Genomic DNA, 24,559 nt, shown 5'->3' with positions numbered 1-24,559 from the left:
TGGATAATAGGAGAAGGTTTAGGGAGAGAATATGAGAAGGTAGATAATAGGAGAAGGGTGAGGTAGAGGAGAGAATATGAGAAGGGAGAGAATAGGAGAAGGGTGAGGTAGAGAGGAGAGAATAGGAGAAGGGTGAGGTAGAGAGGAGAGAATATGAGAAGGGTGAGGTAGAGAGGAGAGAATATGAGAAGGGTGAGGTAGAGAAGAGAGAATAGGAGAAGGGTGAGGTAGAGAGGAGAGAATAGGAGAAGGTAGATCATAGGAGAAGGGTGAGGTAGAGAAGAGAGAATAGGAGAAGGGTGAGGTAGAGAAGAGAGAATAGGAGAAGGGTGAGGTAGAGAAGAGAGAATAGGAGAAGGGTGAGGTAGAGAGGAGAGAATAGGAGAAGGGTGAGGTAGAGAGAGGAATGGAGAGTGATGGTCCAGGGAAGGAATAAATTGGCTCTCTAAATGATAGGTCGCTGAAGTGAAATTGTCTAGTGATGAATATTTGGACAGATATACTATAATATAGGCAGGTAAATCACTTCGTTTCCACAGCTGTTTATCAAGCTTTTATTATTTGAATCAGTTGTGTAGTGCAAGAGTTGGAGAAATGCTGAGGACAGAGCTGAGGACAGAGTTTAGGAAATGCTGAGGACAGAGTTTGGGAAATGCTGAGGACAGAGTTTGGGAAATGCTGAGGACAGAGTTTGGGAAATGCTGAGGACAGAGTTTGGGAAATGCTGCTTGAGGAAGAGACGGTCAGGGAAGCGGAAACAGTTTCCTTATTTTTTGTTGCGTTGCTGTAGTATTGAAGCCAATCTATTCCTATTGAGTCAAATCTGGCCATCTGGCTATCAACGTTCATTAACAGGATAGCTGGATTATAAAATAAATTCAGACTAGGAAGGAAATGATTTTGAGGTTGTGTTTCATGCGGTATCGCTCCATGTAACTGTGAGGGAGGTTTAATGTGGGTTGAGAGATTCACTCTCCCTGTCTTCTGCCTCTCCCACAGGATCTGGGTAGTTATTTTATTGTCCTCCACATTCAGCGGGTAGATATTTTAGACTGACTGCTTACCGTTATTTGCCTACTGTCTGTAAGCTGTTTAGTGTCTTAACGACCGTTCCACAGGTTGTTCATTGTTTATGGCTCATTGAACAAGCATGGGAAACAGTGTTTAATCCCTTTACAATGAATATCTGTGAAGTTATTTGGAATTTTACGAATTATCTTTGAAAGACAGGGTCCTGAAAAGGGGATTTTTCTTTAGTACAGTGCCTTGCGAAAGTATTCGGCCCCCTTGAACTTTGCGACCTTTTGCCACATTTCAGGCTTCAAACATAAAGATATAAAACTGTATTTTTTTGTGAAGAATCAACAACAAGTGGGACACAATCATGAAGTGGAACGACATTTATTGGATATTTCAAACTTTTTTAACAAATCAAAAACTGAAAAATTGGGCGTGCAAAATTATTCAGCCCCTTTACTTTCAGTGCAGCAAACTCTCTCCAGAAGTTCAGTGAGAATCTCTGAATTATCCAATGTTGACCTAAATGACTAATGATGATAAATACAATCCACCTGTGTTTAATCAAGTCTCCGTATAAATGCACCTGCACTGTGATAGTCTCAGAGGTCCGTTAAAAGCGCAGAGAGCATCATGAAGAACAAGGAACACACCAGGCAGGTCCGAGATACTGTTGTGAAGAAGTTTAAAGCCGGATTTGGATACAAAAAGATTTCCCAAGCTTTAAACATCCCAAGGAGCACTGTGCAAGCGATAATATTGAAATGGAAGGGGTATCAGACCACTGCAAATCTACCAAGACCTGGCCGTCCCTCTAAACTTTCAGCTCATACAAGGAGAAGACTGATCAGAGATGCTGCCAAGAGGCCCATGATCACTCTGGATGAACTGCAGAGATCTACAGCTGAGGTGGGAGACTCTGTCCATAGGACAACAATCAGTCGTATATTGCACAAATCTGGCCTTTATGGAAGAGTGGCAAGAAGAAAGCCATTTCTTAAAGATATACATAAAAAGTGTTGTTTAAAGTTTGCCACAAACCACCTGGGAGACACACCAAACATGTGGAAGAAGGTGCTCTGGTCAGATTAAACCAAAATTGAACTTTTTGGAAACAATGCAAAACGTTATGTTTGGCGTAAAAGCAACACAGCTCATCACCCTGAACACACCATCCCCACTGTCAAACATGGTGGTGGCAGCATCATGGTTTGGGCCTGCTTTTCTTCAGCAGGGACAGGGAAGATGGTTAAAATTGATGGGAAGATGGAGGGAGCCAAATACAGGACCATTCTGGAAGAAAACCTGATGGAGTCTGCAAAAGACCTGAGACTGGGACGGAGATTTGTCTTCCAACAAGACAATGATCCAAACCATAAAGCAACATCTACAATGGAATGGTTCAAAAATAAACATATCCAGGTGTTAGAATGGCCAAGTCAAAGTCCAGACCTGAATCCAATCGAGAATCTGTGGAAAGAACTGAAAACTGCTGTTCACAAATGCTCTCCATCCAACCTCACTGAGCTCGAGCTGTTTTGCAAAGAGGAATGGGAAAAAATGTCAGTCTCTCGATGTGCAAAACTGATAGAGACATACCCCACGCGACTTACAGCTGTAATCGCAGCAAAAGGTGGCGCTACAAAGTATTAACTTAAGGGGGCTGAATATTTTTGCACGCCCAATTTTTCAGTTTTGGATTTGTTAAAAATGTTTGAAATATCCAATAAATGTCGTTCCACTTCATGATTGTGTCCCACTTGTTGTTGATTCTTCACAAAAAAATACAGTTTTATATCTTTATGTTTGAAGCCTGAAATGTGGCAAAAGGTCGCAAAATTCAAGGGGGCCGAATACTTTCGCAAGGCACTGTATATAGTTTAGTATATACTGTACCTCAAGTCATTTTCGCTAGCTACTGTATGGATGGATCATATCTGAGACTAGAACCATTAAATCGCTCCCTACCCTCAATACAAACCTGTGAGTTTCTCTGTTTGTCTGTGAAAAAACCGAAGGTCCCACACTAAAGCAATACTAAATGAGAGGGTGTGTGTTATTGACATAATTGGCACGACATGATTCAATTGCTATAGGCGATGCCAACATTCACCTTTTGAGATCTAAACCTTTCTCAAGAGACCTGTTAAGATGGCTGTGTTGGTAAGACCATTGCAAAGACCCATAATAACCAAGCTAGCTACAAGAGTAGGCTTGCAAAATTCTGGTAACTTTCTGAAAATTCTCCAGTTTTCCAGAAATCCTGGAATTATGCAGGAAATCTGGGAATCATCCAACCAGGATTCCTGGAAAACCTGAATTTTGTGAAAAAACTGAATTTTGCAACCCTATGGAAGAGGAACACCACGAGTGAGTGAGCAGTTAGAAACACCATCCACAGCTCAGATCTCAGTCAGTCAATCAGTCTGCTACAGCTCCGTCACCACCATCCATAGCTCAGATCTCAGTCAGTCTGCTACAGCTCCGTCACCACCATCCACAGCTCAGATCTCAATCAATCTGCTACAGCTCCGTCACCACCATCCACATCTCAGATCTCAGTCAGTCTGCTACAGCTCCGTCACCACCATCCACAGCTCAGATGTCAGTCTGCTACAGCTCCGTCACCACCATCCACAGCTCAGATCTCAGTCAGTCAGTCAGTCTGCTACAGCTCCGTCACCATCATCCACAGCTCAGATCTCAGTCAGTCTGCTACAGCTTCATCACCACCATCCACAGCTCAGATCTCAGTCAGTCAGTCAGTCTGCTACAGCTCCGTCACCACCATCAGCAGCCTAATCCCTTGTTGTTTTCCCACTGTCTCATCCACACAGAGTAATTGCGTCCGTGAGAAATGCCGTCATCAGTATACACAAGGTTTACCTAAGGTTTAACAGGGGAAGTAGAATGTTAGGGCTGAGTGAGAGAGTCATGCAGGGAGATGAGCTGGTGCAACCGATAGGCCACCCTGCTCAACTTACACACACACACACACACACACACACACATCTGAACCCAGCTTACACACACAGTTAAAGAGGGTGTCTCTGTGAGTTTAATGGGTTATTTAGAAGAGCAGGGAACAGAAGGAAAACAAATAAAGACCAAGTGAGGAGAGGGGAGAGAAGCGTAGCTCCAGGAAATGATCATTTTATTACCACATATCATGGCACAGCTCTTCATCACCAACATGTACTACTTTCTGAACAGCCGTGGACGTCTCAAATCCCCTCGCTAGGGCGGGTTGCTAAGCGCAGTCCATCTCCACCCGACACTCCTCCAACCTCCTGATGAGGTCAGGGGGTGCTGGTTGCCATGGGTAGCCTTCATGATGTCATACTGTAGGCCTGTATAGGAGATAGGAGGGAGCAGGGGTGTATTCAGTGACTTGGAGTGTTCACAGTTCATAACCTTACCCAAATGTAATGACTAGTGATTCCCTACTCCTACCGTGTCTGTCGTACACTCTAACGTTGTATCCTCCTGTCCAAAAGCCCTGAGAGACTGTAGATGAGGGGAGACTGGGATAGGGCAGACATAGCAATTGTTCAGCACCAGTCTCAGTTTGTGCTGTGCGTCCTCCAGGCAAACCAGGAAGTGCTAAAGCTTGGCCACCATCATCAGCTGAATGGTGTGGGCAGGGTGGGGATCTGGATAGTACTGCCTGGTGAGGGAGGAGGGGGGGTAGAGGACATACAGTGGATTGATTAGTGGCTCTCAAGTATTTGGAAGAACACCAATACTACTTGAACCCATGTCTATCTCACAGTCCTCAAAGACCATTATAATGGACTACTATAATAGACAGACAGGAGAGAGTAGAGCTTTGTTTCCAATCCACTGCCTTTCTATTAAGGAATAGAGAGAGAGAGATAGATAGATAGATAGATAGATAGATATGGGTGCAGATAGAGGTACTGGGGGCTGATAAATGGAGGGAAAATAGGAACAGTGTTTTTTAAATAATTGAATGAGGTCAGAATCTTCAATCAAAATAAACAACGTGGAGTATTTACTGGTGTCTGGGTAAATATGACTATTGTTTATTTGTTGGGGGGAAATGGTTTATTTAAACATGTAAACCTCGATTTTCAGGGGACGGTAAGGAGGTGCTAGTGTTAAACGCACGTTAGTTTGAAATTCTGTCATGTCGAAACTGCCGCACTGGCATTTTAAAGCCTTTACGCCAGGTTCGCCAATTTACCTGAATAAGATCAGCTCACTTGCGTTGGGGTGGAAATATTTAAGGTGTGTACTTAACGTGCACCAATATGCCAATCTCAGTGAGCGCAACTAGTGATATTTAAGACCGACAAAAAGCTGGTCTTAGCGGTAACGCAATTATTTATGGTGTTGAGCTTGTTGTCATTTTGCCAGAGGATGCCTTAACTACATCACCAATGTTTTATTAAAATATCACGAGCATCAAAACAGTCAACAGACATTCCCCATTTTTGGGGGAATGACTGTAGGAAGCCTGTTTAAGAACAGGAAGTTATTTAAGAAGACAGCTTATTGTTTTCTCTTTTATCATTTTGTAAAAAATGCATCTTCCACTTTTCTCTGTCGGACCTAACTGTTACATGGCGGGAATTCCAACCTCTGTCCGTGGTGCTGAATCCACTATATTTGCCTGTTTGTTTGCTACTGGGCATATCAACGGTGATGGCAGACCGCTTTCCTCCCGGCCTGCTCGATCTTCCTCTCCTGCTCCGTAGCTGAGTGACTCACAGCGTGGTCACAGAAGACCTATCATCCTTCCTCCCCCTACTCTTTACCTTCTCTTCATCTGAATCCGCTTCTAAAGCCACTTTATATCACTATAAATGTCAAGCTACTGCCTCGAACCCTGGGAAACTCTTCTCCACTTTCTCATCCCTCAATCCCCCATCTCCTATCTCCTTGGATGACTTTGTCAAGTACTTTTATAAAGGGGTTGGCATCCTTTCTTCATTGACTGAGCCCACTGGTCATACACACAGAACCACGGCTTGACCCCTTACTCCCATCTCTCTCCAGATAAAATCCTGTGACTTGTGTCCGGCCGGCAACAACCTGCCCACTTATTCCATCCCCTCCTCCATTATACAGACCATCTCTGGAGATCTTCTCCCTTTCCTAACTTCCTTCCTCAACACATCCCAGACCACTGGCTGCATCCCCTCTGACTTCAAAATGGCCAGAGAGTCGCTCCCCTCCTCAAGAAACCAACACTCAAAAACTACAGACAGGTATACCTTCCTTCTCTTTCCAAAACAGTTTAGCGTGCTGAATCATTTCACGGGGAGCGATTCTTCACAAAACTGGACCTCAGGAGCGCGTATAATCTGGTGCGTATTCGGGATGGAGATGAGTGGAAAACTGCGTTTAGTACCACATCTGGCCATTATGAGTACCTCGTCATGCTGTACGGGTTAAAGAATGCTCCAGCCTCTTTCAATCCTTTGTTGATGAGATTCTCAGAGACCTGCACGGACAGGGTATAGTGGTGTATATTGACGACATCTTGATCTACTCCGCTACACGCGCCAGCACATGTGTCTCTGGTGCGCTAGGTTCTTGGGCGACTGCTGGAGCATGACCTGTACGTGAAGGCGGAGAAATGCGAGTTTTCCAAACGAGCCGTTTCCTTCCTGGGTTATCGCATTTCCACCTCGGGGGTGGTAATGGAGGGTAACTGCATCAAGGCAGTGCGTAATTGGCTGACTCCGACCACGGTAAAGGAGGTGCAGCGGTTCTTAGGGTTTGCCAATTACTACCGGAGGTTTATCCGGGGCTTTGGTCAAGTAGCGGCTCCTACTACCTCACTGCTGAAGGGGGGGCCGGTGCGTTTGCAGTGGTCAGCAGAGGCGGACAGAGCTTTCCGTTGTTTGAAGGCGCTGTTCACCGACGCGCCAGTGTTGGCGCATCCGGACCCTTCTTTGGCATTTATAGTTGAGGTGGACACATCCGAGGCTGGGGTTGGAGCGGTGCTCTCACAGCACTCGGGTACGCCACCGAAGCTCCGCCCCTGTTTCAAAGAAGCTCGGGCCAGCAGAACGGAATTATGATGTTATGATAGGGAGCTGTTGGCCTTGGATAAGGCCCTGAAGGTGTGGAGACACTGGCTTGAGGGGGCTAAGCACCCTTTCCTCATCTGGACCGACCACCGTAACTGAATCCTCGTCAGGCAAGGTGGGCCATGTATTTCACCCGATTTCGTTTCACGATCTCGTATCGACCATTTTCCCTCAATACTAAGGCCGACGCGCTGTCCCGACTATACGGCACTGATGACCGGTCCATCGATCCTACTCCCATCATTCCGTCTGCCAAGCTGGTAGCACCGGTAGTATGGCAGGTGGACGCGGACATCGAGCGGGCACTAAGGGAGGAACCTGCGTCTCCACAGTGCCCGGAGGGTCATAGGTACGTGCCGCTCCCTGTTCGTGATCAAGTGATTCGGTGGGTCCCATCTACCGGTGGATTTTCTTACGGATCTTACCGTCTCAGGGGAACACGACGATCCTGGTCATTGTGGATCGGTTCTCAAATTCCTGCCGTCTTATCCCGTTGCCCGGTCTCCTTACGGCCCTGCAGACTGCGGAGGCACTGTTCACCCATGTCTTCCGGCACTACGGGGTGCCCGAGGATATCGTTTCTGATCGGGGTCCCCAGTTTACATTCCGAGTATGGAAGGCGTTTATGGAGCGTCTGGGGGTCTCGGTCAGCCGGACCTCGGGTTATCACCCGGAGAGTAATGGGAAGATGGAGAGAGTGAACCAGGAAGTGGATAGGTTTCTGCGGTCGTATTGCCAGGACCGGCCAGGGGAGTGGGCGAGATATATCCCCTGGGCTGAAATGGCCCAGAACTCACTAAGCCACTCCTCTACCAACATGTCACCGTTTGAGTGTGTGTTGGGGTACCAGCCGGTTCTGGCATCATGAAACTGTGGGTTTGCACAACCCTGAGCTTCCCATCTCAGGGAAGCTCATCTGTGTGCTCGTTGTCCTCACCAGGGTCTTGACCTGAATGCAGTTTGGCGTCGTAACCGATTTCAGTGGGCAAATGCTCACCTTCGATGGCCACTGGCACGCTGGAGGAGTGTGCTCTTCATGGATGAATCCCGGTTTCAACTGTAGTGGGCAGATGGAAGACATTGTGTACGGCGTCATGTGGGCGAGCGGTTTGCTGCTGTCATTGTTGTAAACAGAGAGCCTCATGGTGGCATTGGGGTTATGGTATGGGCAGGCATAAGCTACGGACAGCAAACACAACTGCATTTTATCAATGGAAATTTGAATGCACAGAGATACCATGACGAGATCCTGAGGCCCATTGTCGTGCCATTCATCAACCGCCTTCACCTCATGTTTCAGCATGATAATGCACAGCCCCATGTCGTAAGGATCTGTACACAATTCCTGGAAGCTGAACATTTGCGAGTTCTTCCATGGCCTGCATACTCACCAGACATGTCACCCATGGAGCATGTTTGGGATGCTCTGGATCGACGTGTACAACAGAGTGTTCCAGTTCCCGTCAATATCCATCAACTTCTCACAGCCACTGTAGAGGAGTGAGACAACATTCCACAGGCCACAATCAATCTGCTGATCAAAATGTGTCACGCTGCATGAGGCAAATGGTGGTCACACCAGATACTGACTGGTTTTCTGATCCACGCCACTAGTGTTTTTTAAGGTATCTGTGACCAACAGATGCATATCTGTATTCCCAGTCACGTGAAATACATAGATTAGGGCCTAATGAATTTATTTCAATTAGCTGATTTCCTTATACAGTATGAACTGTAACTCAGTAAAATCTTTGAAATTGTTGCATGTTGCATTTATATTTTTGTTCAGTGTAGTTGGTTCAGAGTTGGTTTTGGTATTTTAACCTGTGTATCATGTCTGGTGGGGATAGACAAAATCAACATGCACACGATGGTGCACGCAAACAAACACTCGAAGCCGGTTTGGTCAGCATGTTAGAGAGCACTCACTTACAGAGAGAATACACACCGTTAGAGAACACACACATACACAGAGAGAATACACACCGTTAGAGAACACACACTCACTCACAGAGAGAATACACACCGTTAGAGAACACACACACACACACAGAGAGAGAATACACACCGTTAGAGAACACACACTCACTCACAGAGAGAATACACACCGTTAGAGAACACACACAGACACACAGAGAGAATACACACCGTTAGAGAACACACACACACACACAGAGAGATAATACACACCGTTAGAGAACACACACACACACTCACAGAGAGAATACACACCGTTAGAGAACACACACACACACTCACAGAGAGAATACACACCGTTAGAGAACACACACACACACACACACTCACAGAGAGAATATACACTGTTAGAGAACACACACACTCACAGAGAGAATACACACCGTTAGAGAACACACACACACACAGATAGAGAATATACACTGTTAGAGAACACACACACTCACTCACAGAGAGAATACACACCGTTAGAGAACACACACACACACACACTCACAGAGAGAATATACACTGTTAGAGAACACACACACACTCACAGAGAGAATATACACTGTTAGAGAACACACACACACTCACTCACAGAGAGAATACACACCGTTAGAGAACACACACACACACTCACAGAGAGAATATACACTGTTAGAGAACACACACACACTCACAGAGAGAATATACACTGTTAGAGAACACACACACACTCACTCACAGAGAGAATACACACCGTTAGAGAACACACACACACACACTCACAGAGAGAATAGACACACACACTCACAGAGAGAATACACACCGTTAGAGAACACACACACACACTCACAGAGAGAATATACACTGTTAGAGAACACACACACACACACTCACAGAGAGAATATACACTGTTAGAGAACACACACACACACACTCACAGAGAGAATACACACCGTTAGAGAACACACACACTCACAGAGAGAATACACACCGTTAGAGAACACACACTGTTAGAGAACACACACACTCACTGAGAGAATATACACTGTTAGAGAACACACACACACTCACAGAGAGAATACACACCGTTAGAGAACACACACACTCACAGAGAGAATACACACCGTTAGAGAACACACACTGTTAGAGAACACACTCACTCACAGAGAGAATACACACCGTTAGAGAACACACACACACTCACAGAGAGAATACACACCGTTAGAGAACACACACACACACTCACAGAGAGAATACACACCGTTAGAGAACACACACACACTCACAGAGAGAATACACACCGTTAGATAACACACACACACACTCACAGAGAGAATATACACTGTTAGAGAACACACACACACTCACAGAGAGAATACACACCGTTAGAGAACACACACACACACTCACAGAGAGAATATACACTGTTAGAGAACACACACACACTCACAGAGAGAATACACACCGTTAGAGAACACACACACACACACACACACTCACAGAGAGAATATACACTGTTAGAGAACGCACACACTCACTGAGAGAATACACACTGTTAGAGAACACACACACACACACTCACAGAGAGAATACACACCGTTAGAGAACACACACTGTTAGAGAACACACACACACACTCACTGAGAGAATATACACTGTTAGAGAACACACTCACTCACAGAGAGAATACACACCGTTAGAGAACACACACACTCACAGAGAGAGAATACACACCGTTAGAGAACACACACACACTCACAGAGAGAATACACACCGTTAGAGAAGACACACACACACTCACAGAGAGAATACACACCGTTAGAGAACACACACACACACACTCACAGAGAGAATATACACTGTTAGAGAACACACACACACTCACAGAGAGAATACACACCATTAGAGAACACACACACACACTCACAGAGAGAATACACACCGTTAGAGAACACACACACTCACAGAGAGAATACACACCGTTAGAGAACACACACTGTTAGAGAACACACTCACTCACAGAGAGAATACACACCGTTAGAGAACACACACACTCACAGAGAGAGAATACACACCGTTAGAGAACACACACACACTCACAGAGAGAATACACACCGTTAGAGAACACACAAACACACTCACAGAGAGAATACACACCGTTAGAGAACACACACACACTCACAGAGAGAATACACACCGTTAGATAACAAACACACACACACTCACAGAGAGAATATACACTGTTAGAGAACACACACACACTCACAGAGAGAGAATACACACCGTTAGAGAACACACACACACTCACAGAGAGAATACACACCGTTAGAGAACACACACACACACTCACAGAGAGAATACACACCGTTAGAGAACACACACACACACACACTCACAGAGAGAATATACACTGTTAGAGAACGCACACACTCACTGAGAGAATACACACTGTTAGAGAACACACACACACACTCACAGAGAGAATACACACCGTTAGAGAACACACACTGTTAGAGAACACACACACACACTCACTGAGAGAATATACACTGTTAGAGAACACACTCACTCACAGAGAGAGAATACACACCGTTAGAGAACACACACACACTCACAGAGAGAATACACACCGTTAGAGAACACACACACACACTCACAGAGAGAATACACACCGTTAGAGAACACACACACACACACACTCACAGAGAGAATATACACTGTTAGAGAACGCACACACACTCACTGAGAGAATACACACCGTTAGAAAACACACACACACTCACAGAGAGAATATACACTGTTAGAGAACACACCCACACAGAGAGAGAGAGAGAGAGAGAATACACACCATTAGAGAGAACACACACACACTCACAGAATGGCTACATACTCCTAGAGAACAAACACACACAGAGAGAACACACACTAACAGACAGAATACACACTTCTAAGGAACACACACACATTCACAGAGAGAACACACACTCAGAGAGAGAATAGACGTACACTCTACACAATACACAACACCATAACTTCAAGTACACAGAACATAATTAGCTTTGTTTCATACTCTACGGAAATGGTGGGAATGACTACAAACAGATAATAAACAGATAACAGATAACTATCAGCTTAGCATCTTGAAGTCTGTGAAGTTGGCTTACTGGTAAACCTCTTTTTAGGGGGAGAGGGTGATAAACTACTGTACTAACAGCTGATAGTTATCTGTAGGTTTTCTGTCAGCTGTAGTACTTAGAGATTGTCCCTTCTTTGTAACGAGTACATCTAAGAAATGTATAGAGTTAATGTTATTTTCCATAGTGAAGGAAATGGATTGTACTCTAGACTTAATGTAGTTAAGAATTTAATTTAATTTCAGAACCCGTCCAGATCATAAAGCAAACGGAGGTCTTTGTAATTATTTTCCTAAATAAAATCCAATTAGAATTTCCCCATGAAGAGATTTGCATAGTTGGGAGCTAATGGGGTTCCCATTGCTTGAACTTTCTGAATCTGAACTGCTGTAGATCAGCTCGGAGGTTATCGATCTTGGTTTTGATCTTCCGCTTGAGTCTGTCTACTTCTTCTCGATTATATGTCTGTTCAATTTCCCTTTTGCATTCATTGGTAACTTGTTTTAGAGTAGAAAGCTCTTGAGGAATGGTCAGTGGTGAGTAGCATTAGGTCGATGGAGCAGCAATTCAGTATCTCGCACCAGCGTCTGCAGAAATGCAGGTCTCTTTTCCCTATGGATGTCTCCTTTTGGATATGTACGTTTCGTGGGATTCTCCTGATCTTGTAGTATTCATTGAGCATTCTGGTGTGGAGCTCTAAGCGAATTTCTCTCTCGTAGTTTCTTTAGTTTTATTTCATACTCTTCCAGTGTTTCCTTCTCTGGGACTGTGGTTAAGTCCCCAGGGAGTATAATTTCCTCTGCATCTCCTGAACGTGAACGTTTGGGCTCTCTCAGTAAGCTTGCTGATAGTTTCAGAAGACATGGTTCAGGGGCTGCTGATGGATGGGAATATGAACTAATCAAAAGAGAACTCTCCCAGAAGATTGGCTGATGGATGGGAATATGAACTAATCAAAAGAGAACTCTCCCAGAAGATTGGCTGATGGATGGGAATATGAACTAATCAAAAGAGAACTCTCCCAGAAGATTGGCTGATGGATGGGAATATGAACTAATCAAAAGAGAACTCTCCCAGAAGATTGGCTGATGGATGGGAATATGAACTAATCAAAAGAGAACTCTCCCAGAAGATTGGCTGATGGATGGGAATATGAACTAATCAAAAGAGAACTCTCCCAGAAGATTGGCTGATGGATGGGAATATGAACTAATCAAAAGAGAACTCTCCCAGAAGATTGGCTGATGGATGGGAATATGAACTAATCAAAAGAGAACTCTCCCAGAAGATTGGCTGATGGATGGGAATATGAACTAATCAAAAGAGAACTCTCCCAGAAGATTGGCTGATGGATGGGAATATGAACTAATCAAAAGAGAACTCTCCCAGAAGATTGGCTGATGGATGGGAATATGAACTAATCAAAAGAGAACTCTCCCAGAAGATTGGCTGATGGATGGGAATATGAACTAATCAAAAGAGAACTCTCCCAGAAGATTGGCTGATGGATGGGAATATGAACTAATCAAAAGAGAACTCTCCCAGAAGATTGGCTGATGGATGGGAATATGAACTAATCAAAAGAGAACTCTCCCAGAAGATTGGCTGATGGATGGGAATATGAACTAATCAAAAGAGAACTCTCCCAGAAGATTGGCTGATGGATGGGAATATGAACTAATCAAAAGAGAACTCTCCCAGAAGATTGGCTGATGGATGGGAATATGAACTAATCAAAAGAGAACTCTCCCAGAAGGTTGGCTGATGGATGGGAATATGAACTAATCAAAAGAGAACTCTCCCAGAAGATTGGCTGATGGATGGGAATATGAACTAATCAAAAGAGAACTCTCCCAGAAGATTGGCTGATGGATGGGAATATGAACTAATCAAAAGAGAACTCTCCCAGAAGATTGGCTGATGGATGGGAATATGAACTAATCAAAAGAGAACTCTCCCAGAAGATTGGCTGATGGATGGGAATATGAACTAATCAAAAGAGAACTCTCCCAGAAGATTGGCTGATGGATGGGAATATGAACTAATCAAAAGAGAACTCTCCCAGAAGATTGGCTGATGGATGGGAATATGAACTAATCAAAAGAGAACTCTCCCAGAAGATTGGCTGATGGATGGGAATATGAACTAATCAAAAGAGAACTCTCCCAGAAGATTGGCTGATGGATGGGAATATGAACTAATCAAAAGAGAACTCTCCCAGAAGATTGGCTGATGGATGGGAATATGAACTAATCAAAAGAGAACTCTCCCAGAAGATTGGCTGATGGATGGGAATATGAACTAATCAAAAGAGAACTCTCCCAGAAGATTGGCTGATGGATGGGAATATGAACTAATCAAAAGAGAACTCTCCCAGAAGATTGGCTGATGCGTAAAACCTAAAAAACAAATAAAGAAAACAAATAAAAGTCCCATAATGGTAGTGACTGCGCATTTACTGTTTATCACTTATTAACCATCATTTATTCACATTCATTTAAGAATGTAGGTCAATTGTTGTGTATTGTACATTTGTTTTATTTGATGACTTCATTATTTCATTCCAAGTCATCGTCTCTATAGAGCTGCTGCCTATGTGTAATGTCATGTGTGTAGGTGGCAGGGAAGTCAGGCGCAGGAGAATCGAACTTGGTATAAATGGAGTCCTTTAATAGACTTGACAAAACTCCATAATCAAAAATCCAAGATAAAATAAAAGTGGGTACAAGAACCCGTCACACACCAATACATAATACACAAATATACAAACAAACAATCTCTGACAAGGACATGAGGGGAAACAGAGGGTAAAATACACAACATGTAATGAATGGGATTGGAACCAGGTGTGTAGGAAGACAAGACAAAACCAATGGAAAATGGATCAATGATGGCTAGAAGACCGGTGACGCCAACTGCCACCCGAACAAGGAGAGGCATCGACTTCGGTAGAAGTCGTGACACTATGCTGTCTGACAAAATCACTATTTTAGTACTGTAACGTACACGCCAGGAGTCAGGAAGCAGGGGCGGAAGGTGAGTTTAATAATGAACCGATACAGATGAAGAAACATGAGAAGCGTACTGAACGTGAGATAAAATAATACTACCTAATGACTGATACTACTGAGGGCTAAATAAAGGGGGAGTAATCAAGGAGAAAATCATGACCAGGTGTGTAATGATGGGGAACAGGTGTGTGTAATGATGGGGAACAGGTGTGTGTAATGATGGGGAACAGGTGTGTGTAATGATGGGGAACAGGTGTGCGTAATGATGGGGAACAGGTGTGCGTAATGATGGGGAACAGGTGTGTGTAATGTGGGATGCCAGTACCGGTGGTTAGTAAACCAGCGACGTCGAAGGGAGCAGGAGTAGGCGTGACAAGTATGATTGCTGAAGGCCAACTATAAATCCCGTAGATTATGTATTTTCAGGTAAAGATACCTTGTGAAGCAACTGCTTTCTATCCCTCTTGATCCCTATCTGTCTCTTCTCTCCTTCTCCTTGTCTATCCCTGTCACGGTGGCGTCGTTTTCACCGGTGTGGTGAATTAAAAAATATCGCTAGCCTGAACTCTCTGTTTCCTGCGTCTGACTTCTTCCTCCACTAAACCCCGGGCATTACAATCCCACACAGACCGGACAAGTAGGCCCGTAATGGATTATGGTCATTGTAGTTAATTACCAAGGTTTCTGCACTAAACTATGTAGAATCTTGGCCTGTTGAAGCTAAAACTCTTTACTCCATCACCCAGTTAGGGCTTGATCTGATTTATCTCTAGTGAAACTGTGCATTGAGCTCACAAAGAAAAAAACACTGAACGAAATGGAATTAAAATAATTGAACCAACTTCAGTCAATTAGTTGTTTAAAGACCACAAAAGAACCGAAATGTTGATTAATTGCTCAGCACTACTCTATAAGTAGCATGATGACCTGAAGGCAGAACCATGGAGTCCTCTCATGGAGTCCTCTCTACAGCCTACTGAGGTCAATACTGTATACAGGCAGGGTTGCTCATGCTGCTTAAGGCAGTGTGTGTGTGTTTGTGGTTTTGGCATCCGAATAACAGCACAATAAGCTTGACTGAGAACACATATCGATAGACTCACCACAGGAGAAAATGTAGACAGCCACACACATTTATCCTCACATATGGGATGGTGCTGTGTGTTACCGTGGTAACTGGCAATGGGTGGGTGGGTCTAGGTTAAGGCCTGTTGGAGCTTGTATGTTAGTATCAGTGGTGTGTGGGTGTGTGTGTGTGTTGGGGGCTGTTCTCTCTCTCCTCCTCTACATTAGTGTTCCCTAACACGATCATTACCAAGAACAAAGAGCTGTCTCTCTCCACTGGGACAACTTCCCTGGAATATTAAATTGCCGCACATACATACACATACACACTGTGTTCAAAAGCACTGGGGAATTCAGAGCATGTGCTTCACTGGGTAAAGACAATCTATCCTTATCGTTTCATCTGCCCTCATAGACAAAGAATTGAACACACCAGTGCTCAAATGATTAAAGCTTGATGATCAGTTGATTATTTGAATCAGTTGTGTAATGCTAGGGCAAAAAAACAAACATGCACCCCTTGGGGCCCAGAGGACCAAGTTTGGGAAACCCTGGAATACACACATACTCTCTCTCTCTCCCGGATGACCAACAGAAGGACTTGTAATCTGAGGCTTACACCTGTTGCCCGTCACACTCTCATGCCTGGCATGATCATCCTGGATCACTCCTGCTGGGCTCTGGGAGCTACTATAGATCCTGATCCTCAGCCTGATCAATGAGTGGGACCAGATCCCACCGCTGTCACCAGTAACACACAGAAAGGTCAGACAACCCTCACAGAACACTGATGAGAGAGAGTTGACGATTGAATGATTTCTTTCCATTAATTCAGGAACAGCTTGTATGTAAAACAGCCTCCCTCCTCCTCCTCTCTCTCTCTCTCTCTCTCTCTCCTCTCCACTGAGCACGCTCCTGGGAGTCAAGCAGTCACTCTCCTGACCGTCTGGTCACCTCACCCCCTCCTCCTCACTTAACAGCAGTGACAGAAGGTGTTACAGACTGTATACAGCTACACTCTACAGACTGTATACAGCTACACTCTACAGACTGTATACAGCTACACTCTACAGACTGTATACAGTTACTATCTACAGACTGTATACAGTTACTATCTACAGACTGTATACAGCTACACTCTACAGACTGTATACAGCTACACTCTACAGACTGTATACAGTTACTATCTACAGACTGTATACAGTTACTATCTACAGACTGTATACAGCTACACTCTGCCACACCTCGCTGACCTGCCTGGCATCACCCTGCACCAAGGCTGGAGATAATCCAATTGAATGTAATAAGTAAATCCAAATGAAAATAATTAGTTGAAATATCCTCAGAAAACAATGGGCAATGTTCAATTCATGACTTCATGATATTTCAATGAACTGATCCCTATATCCTGCTGTATACTACTCCTGTCATGTAGCTACTTCCTGTAGTGTTGTCTGTTCTGCAGCTCTGATTTTGACACAAGTTTATCATGAATCAAAGCTACTCCCGTCTGAGTCAACCTCTGATATGGGCTTCTATGTTCTGATGTCTTCTGACCCCCTCACATGTTGGGAGTGTTTTAATGGGTTTGTAACAGGATGTGTGTGATCATGTGTCTGTAACCTGTACAAGACCTGGTGAGAGAAATCCCCCTGGGAGGATAATATTCTATTCATCCTGTTCTTCAATCATTTCTTCATTCTCTCCCTCTGTTGTTCAAAACCTCTAAGAATTCAGAGAGGTGTGTGTGTGTGAGGCTCATTGTTCTATCTATGTTAGGCTTTTGGAAATAGCTTGACATGTCCTGGTAAAGATGTCAGTCGGACTACTGTCATCACCACTATAGATGGCAAGCAAGTATAGCCATCTAGTTTATCCCCTGAAAGTTAGCTTGTTAACTTGCCATATTGCCATGATCTGTTATCAGCTAGCTAGCCAATTTGACGTGGTCCGTCAATCAATGCAACCTATCATGTCTGTCAGCAGCAATCGTGATTAAATACTCTTAAAAACAGTGTTGAAAAGGAGATAATGTTAGCTAACTTCACTAGGTAGGCCTACGTTGGTTGGAGAAGAAAGTACCTTATGTTTACTTATCACTATGTTTAGCCAACTGTACACAGGTTCTACTGGTAGCTTTCAAAGTAACCATTATCAGCTAATAGTAATGTTACATCGAAAACCACTCATACTCATCAGGTATAGTTTCACTTTTATTTTATATCACTCAAATACCCAATTGATGGTGGCCGATATCGTGAGGCTACCCTCATGTTTCTGAAATGACAAGATCAATTGATGTTTACTGATCATGAAATGCGGCTGCAGGTACTTGCTGTATAACTCTGATGATAGAGCTAAATGTGCACAGTTGTTTGCATGGAATAATCTGACATGTGTAGTTCTGACTGTCCTTCAAGAGGTGATGATATCACAACCAAATAGTTAACGCTGAGGTCAATGGTGTTAGCGGAGCTGGGGGTCTCCTTGGTCAGGTCGGATGCTCTGCACTGTATTGTGACGTTTTATCAGTGCTTTACTTGGACTGAAATAGGTGTCGGTACTCATTTTGGGTGCAGGTACTGTTTACAGTATGTTTAGGTGCAGGAACTCCACAATACTGTTGAGACACTATTACATACAGGAGCTCAAGCAGTAGAACATTTTAGGTGCCAGTACTCAGCTCTGGTGAACTCCTGCCCAAGTTAATAACGGTGTTTTATTGGTAACGACTGATTATTCACGGGATCAATTATTAACACCAGTCAAGGCAGTGTGTTAGCTCAGTGTACTGAGCCTTGTAACCATGGGCAACACACAGAGGCACACACAAGACCCATATCCTCATGCATCAAGTGTTGGCAGGTTAACCAGAGAGCAAATCACTGCAGAAAGGAAATATAGTGAGGTTAGGGAAAGGGAAGGAGAGAGGCAGAAGGAGATGGAAAGAGAGTGAGAGACGTGATGAGATGAGATTAAAGGTGTTTTGACCCTCTGTGTCCTGTCAAAACACATATTGCTCTCCTTCTGCCTCTCCTTCTCTTTCCCTGACCTCACTCTACTCTTTCCTTTCTGCAGTGATTTGCTCTCCGTTAACCTGCAGACACTTGATGAGTTTAAAGGTGTTTTGACAGGATACAGGGTGAGAGTGGGAGGGGTAGAGAGAACACCATTGTAAATACAACCTATGTTTAAATAGAGAAGGGTAGATGAGAGAGTTGACAGGAGAGTGAGAGGTAGCCTGAGGAAACAACAGCAGAGGACAGAACCACAGAGAATGGATCTGCACTCAGCATACAGTAACCTACTGCACTCAGCATACAGTAACCTACTGCACTCAGCATACAGTAACCTACTGCAGTCTGCATTAAGTAACCTACTGCAGTCTGCATAAAGTAACCTACTGCAGTCTGTATACACGAACCTACTGCAGTCTGTATACACGAACCTACTGCAGTCTGTATACACGAACCTACTGCAGTCTGTATACACGAACCTACTGCAGTCTGTATACACGAACCTACTGCAGTCTGTATACACGAACCTACTGCAGTCTGTGACCACTAACCTACTGCAGTCTGTATACACTAACCTACTGCAGTCTGTATACACTAACCTACTGCAGTCTGTATACACTAACCTACTGCAGTCTGTATACACTAACCTACTGCAGTCTGCATAAAGTAACCTACTGCAGTCTACATGAAGTAACCTACTGCAGTCTGTATACAGTAACCTACTGCAGTCTGTTTACACTAACCTACTGCAGTCTGTACACACTAACCTACTGCAGTCTGTATACACTAACCTACTGCAGTCTGTATACACTATCCTACTGCAGTCTGTACACACTAACCTACTGCAGTCTGTATACACTAACCTACTGCAGTCTGCATAAAGTAACCTTCTGCAGTCTGCAATGCACTCAGTCAGTATACAGTAACCTACTGCAGTCTGTATACACTAACCTACTCCAGTCTGTATACAGTAACCTACTGCAGTCTGTTTACAGTAACCTACTGCAGTCTGTATACAGTAACCTACTGCAGTCTGTATACAGTAACCTACTGCAGTCTGTTTACAGTAACCTTCTGCAGTCTGCAATGCACTCAGTCAGTATACAGTAACCTACTGCAGTCTGTATACAGTAACCTACTGCAGTCTGTTTACAGTAACCTTCTGCAGTCTGCAATGCACTCAGTTAGTATACAGTAACCTACTCCAGTCTGTATACAGTAACCTACTGCAGTCTGTTTACAGTAACCTTCTGCAGTCTGCAATGCACTCAGTCAGTATACAGTACCCTATTCCAGTGGTCTTCAAACCTCTCCTCAGGGACCCAAAGTCATTCCCGAAGAGAGGCTTGGAAACCACTATTCATCATTCAGAAACCCTACTGCAGTTAGCAGTCTCTGATCCACTACAATACATGTGAAAAACACTCACAGACAAAAGTGTCAAACTACAATTAAAGATGGAAGAAAAGAACTGTAGATTTTCATTGTCACTTGACAGTTAGTAGATGTGATGTGCTGCATGTACAGAGAGTCAGTGAGATCTAAGAGGAAATAGTCTTCAGTTCTCTTAGACAAGGAATTCAGTCTGTGTGATCCTTGTCTCACACGCACACACACACTGGGATCCACCACAAACACACATCTAAAACCTCTGGGAAGAAGCTTTGTTGTTACTAAACACAAGACTTCTGAACGCACTTCTCTGCCTCGCTCTGGGAAGACAGGACAACAAATGAAGGAGTGTGTTTGTGTGTTTCTCTGGCTTTAGTTTCGGTTTAGTATCTCTTCCTGTAGCTGTCATATTAATAACGCAACAAATCAATCTCTTTTGTTTCAACTACGATTGGGCTTTTGTAATATTCATGAACATTTGGTGTTGTGTATTCATTCATTCATAAACACAGACACAGACACACCGGCACGAACACATGTGTTTGGGGTAAAGGTTGTGTGTTTGGGGTAAAAGTTGTGTGTTTGGGGTAAAGGTTGTACCCCAGAAAACATCTGTATCTCTATCGTGTGTGTGTGTATATACAACGGCATTATCTCCCATTTCTTTTAGAGTAGCAATTGGCTTTCAACAGCTGTCTGACTGAGATTTACAACATTGAATTTCCATATTGAAACAATCTCCAGCTGTCTCCATAGTAATGAAGGTGTTGGGAGTCAGGATGAGACAGTGGCAGGCAGCGTTTCTCAGCCAGTTGACATCATGAATCAGCTGGCATCATTTTAATGGATATAACTGTATTACAAAGACATATCAATAGAAAACAGGTCAAACGAAATGAAATGCAGCTAGTTTAGTCTTTCCAGCTTCAGTTTAAAGTGATTGTGTTAGCTGTGTTGTTGGCTTACAGAGGAGAACATTTTCTACGCCAGGTGAAATAATGCATCATTAGCTCATTGTTATGGATGTATCCAAATAAATGTCACTAAAAAACAGCTTAACCAAATGCAGTTCATTTGCTGTTATTATGTCTGCACTGTTTGATGTGACTGTAAGTTAGCCGTTGTTGGCTAGCTAGCAAGCAAGGGATAAGAATGTTGCATGTCAGTATGGAATAGAATATTTAGAATGAATGACTGGGTTGCGTCCATAAATACGGAACAAAATAGTTTCGACTTCGTCTCAGGCCTAACAACACGTGCCAATATATTCTCCAAACACCGGCTTCTCTGGCATTATCACTGAAGTGCGTGTCTGTGTGTGTGTGTGTGGCATATCTCAGCATAGGTCTGCTATTTCAGTATTGTGGAGTGTAAACTATTTTGTGGGTTGTGAAATGAATGTTTTTATGCAAAACATCCATAGTCCATTCTGGGCGGATGTACTGCTGAGTTCTGATAAGTGGAGTTGGGCAACAATCAAGTCTCTAAGAGCTCTGAAACCAAAGACTAAATAAATATTTCACCATGGAGAAATGGCTAGTGACGTTAATACAACCATTCCTCTCACTTAAAATGCCTTCAGAAGTACCTTTATGTGGACAGGCACCATGCACTACGGAGAGGCATAAACAGAGGAAGAAGGACCTACTCCTGAATGAAGTGTATTGATGTCAGGGCACACACATAAGCATGAAAGCATGTGCACTCACAGACAGACACAGACAGACACTGCCCTGGCAGCTGGCTGTGCAGGAATGCTCCAGTGGATGCTCTAATGACCCTCATTTACATATGCTAATTACTCTGGGACCATTTAGCTGGTTAGGCCATAACGGAACATTCAAACCACCCTGACATCCCCGCAGGACACGCACACACACACACACACACACACACACACACACACACACACACACACACACACACACACACACACACACACACACACACACACACACACACACACACACACACACAGGGTCACCTTACTATCAATGGCATTTGACCACTAATGAAAAATTTCCAAATATCACAGGAATACGGGACATGCTGTCCTGAGGAGGATTAAACTATAGGGTATGCCTGTAGTACACAGGCAGCAGATATGTTCTATCTTATTTCTTTATAGTTCAGGTCCCCTTTTGCAGACTTGGCTTCAGCTGAAAATGAATCAGTACAAAACCTGATGAGGCCTGGATCTAAACACCTGGTGACTCCCTCTGTGCTCTGCTTTAGACAGTAGTTTAAACTACGATCTAAACCCCTGGTGACTCCCTCTGTGCTCTGCTTTAGACAGCAGTTTAAACTACAGTCTAAACACCTGGTGACGCTGTCACGCCCTGACCATGGAGAGCCCTTGGTTCTCTATGGTATAGTAGGTCAGGGCGTGACTAGGGGGTGTTCTAGGTCTATTTCTATGTTGGTGCTCTTGGTATGGTTCCCAATCAGAGGCGGCTGAGGTTTGTTTCTCCTCACACTGGGCCTCCAGTGCGCATTCACAGTCCGGAACCTCCGGCGACGGCCCACAGTCCGGAACCTCTGCACCGGTGCCCAGTCCAGGCACGACATCCAGTCCCACTCCATGGGAGGAACTTTCCTCTGCACCGGTGCTCAGTCCAGGCACGGCGTCCTTTCCCGCTCCATAGCCAGAGCCCTCCTTGGCGCCGATGCCCAGTCCAAGCACGACATTCAGCCCGGCACCATGGCCAGATCCGGGGTCTGGGTGGGGGCTACGACCTGCACCGGAGCCACCACCGACACGATTCACCCCCCCTAGCCTAATCAGTTGGTTTCAGGTTTTGCTGCCGGAGTCCGCACGTTTGGGGGGGGGGTCACACTCTGACCATGGAGAGCCCTAGGTTCTCTATGGTATAGTAGGTCAGGGTGTGACTAGGGGGTGTTCTAGGTCTATTATTTCTATGTTGGTGCTTTTGGTATGGTTCCCAATCAGAGGCAGCTGAGGTTTGTTTCTCTAATTGGGGATCATACTTAAGTGTTCCCTGTCTCCACCTGCTTTGTGGGATATTGTTTTGAGTTAGTGCATGTAGCACCTCTGATGTCACGGTTCGTTGTTTGTTTCTTTTTGTTTGGAAGTTTCGCTTAAATAAATATGTGGAACTTTAATCACGCTGCGCCTTGGTCCATCTCTCCACACATCCGTGACATCTGCTCTGCTTTAGACAGTAGTTTAAACTACGATCTAAACCCCTGGTGATGACCTCTGTGCTCTGCTTTAGACAGTAGTTTAAACTACGATCTAAACCCTTGGTGATGACCTCTGTGCTCTGCTTTAGACAGTAGTTTAAACTATGATCTAAACCCCTGGTGATGACCTCTCTGCTCTGCTTTAGACAGTAGTTTAAACTACGATCTAAACCCCTGGTGATGACCTCTGTGCTCTGCTTTAGACAGTAGCTTAAACTACGATCTAAACCCCTGGTGATGACCTCTGTGCTCTGCTTTAGACAGTAGTTTAAACTACGATCTAAACCCCTGGTGATGACCTCTCTTCTCTGCTTTAGACAGTAGTTTAAACTACGATCTAAACCCCTGGTGATGACCTCTCTTCTCTGCTTTAGTCAGTAGTTTAAACTACGATCTAAACCCCTGGTGATGACCTCTCTTCTCTGCTTTAGACAGTAGTTTAAACTACGATCTAAACCCCTGGTGATGACCTCTGTGCTCTGCTTTAGACAGTAGTTTAAACTACGATCTAAACCCCTGGTAACACACTCTCTTCTTCAGACAATAGTTTAAACTACGATCTAAACCCCTGGTGACGCCCTCTCTGTCATGCCCTGACCATAGAGAATAAGCAGCTCTCTGTTGGTTGGGGCGTGACCATGACTAGGGTGGGTCATCTAGGTGTTTAATGATCTGTTGGCCTGGTATGGTCCCCAATCAGAGGCAGCTGTTTA

The 24,559-nt window shown here is 44.3% G+C and overlaps 1 long non-coding RNA gene across 1 annotated transcript in view; it reads right to left on the bottom strand.

Moving 5' to 3' along the window:
• Positions 1–4,154: 4,154 nt before the first annotated feature.
• The window catches only part of LOC109893976 (uncharacterized), a 37,059-nt gene continuing 16,654 nt past the window's right edge, over positions 4,155–24,559 (bottom strand). Inside the window, exons 2-3 of the long non-coding RNA XR_002255819.2 lie at positions 4,471–4,684; positions 4,155–4,367 (exon numbers count right to left, since the gene is read on the bottom strand). This is a non-coding gene — a long non-coding RNA (uncharacterized LOC109893976). The remainder of the gene's footprint in view (positions 4,368–4,470; positions 4,685–24,559) is intronic.

This window comes from Oncorhynchus kisutch, linkage group LG7, assembly GCF_002021735.2.
Source record: "Oncorhynchus kisutch isolate 150728-3 linkage group LG7, Okis_V2, whole genome shotgun sequence".
NCBI classification, from domain to species: domain Eukaryota; kingdom Metazoa; phylum Chordata; class Actinopteri; order Salmoniformes; family Salmonidae; genus Oncorhynchus; species Oncorhynchus kisutch.
The sequence above is the reverse complement of the archived record's forward strand: the minus strand, read 5'-3'. Positions and strand labels throughout refer to the sequence as shown.